This window comes from Gymnoscopelus microlampas (genome assembly GCF_963454915.1).
Source record: "Gymnoscopelus microlampas genome assembly, chromosome: 6".
NCBI classification, from domain to species: Eukaryota; Metazoa; Chordata; class Actinopteri; order Myctophiformes; family Myctophidae; genus Gymnoscopelus; species Gymnoscopelus microlampas.
Window position 1 is genome coordinate 49,626,474 of NC_139943.1, and position 3,034 is coordinate 49,629,507.

Below are 3,034 nucleotides of genomic sequence, written 5' to 3' on the forward strand. Positions count from 1 at the left end.
GTCAAACACTTTCAAGATTATTGTTTTCTAATTCAAAAATAGCAGATGTACACGCTCGCAAGCTTGTATACCTGCTATTTATGAACAGCCAACACTCAAATCTAAAATTACATATATACTTTCCGGTTTTAATTTCTAGCCTCCTCTGGGTCTGGCTAGAAGGTTCTTTTAAACCCTGATTTATAAAAAAAAAATATCTGTGCTTTTCCGCACATGATGCTGTCACGCGATAAAGTATGATTTGCTTCCACATAAGAATAAAGACGCTGATTTTCCTCAAAATGAATCATCTGACTGCTGCTCTGACTTGAGTTTCAGAGCAGTTTCAGTTTGTTCACCAGACAAAGGGAAATGGGTTCTCTCTTCTGATTGGATGAAATTGGTGACCCACCTGAAAATGTAATGTATTTTACTAAAGAGCTGGAGAGACGAGAAGACTCCTGTTGCTGAACAAACACTCTGTAGAGCATAGCCGTGACGGCCATTTTGTGGCTTTCACAGATAGAAAGCCCATACATCTTTCCCACAGAAATATCCGGAAATTATTTTTTTAAAGCTTGGAAATAAGCCATCCAGGCTCCTGGTGAATCATGGTCATAACAATATTTGAAAAGCGCAAAAAAGGTGTATTTATTGAATATAGTATAGAATATAATTAAATATATAAAAAAATAATTCACACAAAATCAAATGTTTTATGGTCATGATTCACCAGGAGTCTGGGTGGCTTGGTTGAGTTGGTTCCAGGCTTAAAATAATAAGTATGTGGAAATGAATGGGCTTTCTATGTGGAACTAAAAAATGGCTGCCACTGCTGTGCTCTATAGCAATGATTACTATCATAATATAGAGCTTTAACTGTTATTTTTTTCTTTTACCAAACAATAAGCATTTAAAACCTACTGTATATACTTAATTGATTGGGGTCCTCACAGGCCTCTATACTAGGTCTGCTCTTTTTGTCCCTCCAAGTCTTTGAGGAAACTAGCCGATCTACAAGCTCACACGCTTGTACAGTAGCCTACATTGGCTATTTCCGGCAAATGTCCGTCCCCGGAATAGGGACGGTATAGGGTTCATGTGGTTAAGCCAGGCTGGTAGAGGTGGGTCAAGGTGACACCGCTGGTTATTATATCAGCGACATTGTGAAACTCCCCCACCTGAAGGACACATGAATGATTTGCTATGGTATTCTCAGGGGGCGGTCAGTGGAAATTTCCACTTTACAATATGAACATACTGGCTGCATGGGAATCAGGTTAAGTTAGTACTGGTGGAAGAACGTCACCCGTTTTCAACCTATCTTCATATAATTGGTCCTCACTAATGCTCATGATAAAATGTTTTTTCTACTCTGTCCGTGTCTCATAGGAGGGCTGTGGACACTTCAGAAACCCGCCTACCAATGACATCATTGTCAATTTTTCTTTTTTTTAATTTAATGTGAGAACAATGGCTTCCATTATAGCATGCTAACTTAACAGGAATAGAAAGCCTGCAGTTTCTATTAGTTTGAATTCCCCATCGATGATGTCACTGGTACGCAGGTTTCTGAACTGTCCACAGACAAAAATGGTACCATATTATATAAGCATTAGAGCTGAGGACCAATTATATGAAGATAAGTTGAAAATGGGTGAAGTCGTCCTTTAAGTAAAGGTAACAATCCCACAAAGTAGCAATACTCTGTTACAAGTAAAAGTCCTGTATGCAAAACTTTACTTGAGTAAAAGTATTGGCAATGTCCCATTTCACAAGCTTTTCAAAATGTGTCAAAATCATTCGGAATTAATAGCAGATCTGCAAGCTCACGCGTCATGATGCAACGTGTTGGTAGCTTGTCGATCATGCTATATTTTCAAACAGATAAAGAATAAAATAGGGCTTAATTGGTTAAGCAACTTCTTCGACCACTGTCTAAAGTAGTCAGAGGACAAAAGCCCGAAAGATAAAACAAAACAAAACACAAAATTACTAAAAGGCAACACCTACCGTGGCTGTTAAAGTTCAACGGTGCTGGTTTGCCAGAGGATTCTAATTGGGCACACATTCCTATGATTCACAAAGTATTTTAATAGCATTGTGGGGAATAATTGCCGCTCTGTGTGATGTGTGTGCAAGCATGGGTCTTAAACAAGGAAGGGAGGTAGGTCATGAATTGAAGGATCCTGCTGTTCCTTCACTGTATGCTCACAGGTCACTGAGCAGAGGAGTCTGTCTTTTCCCTTTCAATCTCAATCAAACGCTCACAAAAACAACCCGGCCTAGCTCTTCATTAAGAGTGTAAGCATTATGGTCCAAGCCACAGTTATTAACTAACCAAACAATTAAAACTAGAATTTAAGCCCTGCATGTTGTCAAAAACATTCAAAAATCTTCTGATTTCATCAGCAGCAGTTAGGGGTTCAGTGTATTGCTCAAGGACACGAAAGGACCATTCACAATGAGCAGTGAGAACTATAACTATAAAAATAAAGTTTTAAAATTGTCCTAAGTCAAGTGGATGGCAGAGTTCACACCAACTATACAAAAAATACAATGGTGAACGATATAGTTCGTTATACTGTAGTTATAGTGCTCAGTGTGAATGGCGCTGCTTTAGACAGTAACGCAGCGGGATGCCCGGGTTCTAACCAGGAACCTTCCGATCCCCAAGTGGCTGCTCTATACTGTAACTCCTGAGCCAGTGCTGTGCTACGCCCCCCCCCCCCCCCCCCCCCCCGTCAATGAAGCTTTCTATGAAATCTATGAGACATTTTAATCTGCAACACAATTGTTTGCAATGTAGTGGAGGTCCCTGCTTCGTTTCTCTCTCAGCTAGGGGGTCCTTGGGCTGAAAAACGTTGAAGACACCTGGCCTAATACAGTATACAGATTATTTTTTCTCTTCAATCATTGTGAGATACCGCCCTCTAGTGCTTATTTGTGGAACATACCAACGCATGATGGTTAAGTAAACATGGACGATGCCATTAGGTTACAGAGAGTGGAAAAAGTAGAAAATTATGCCTTTCACGTACAGCACAAAATTAGT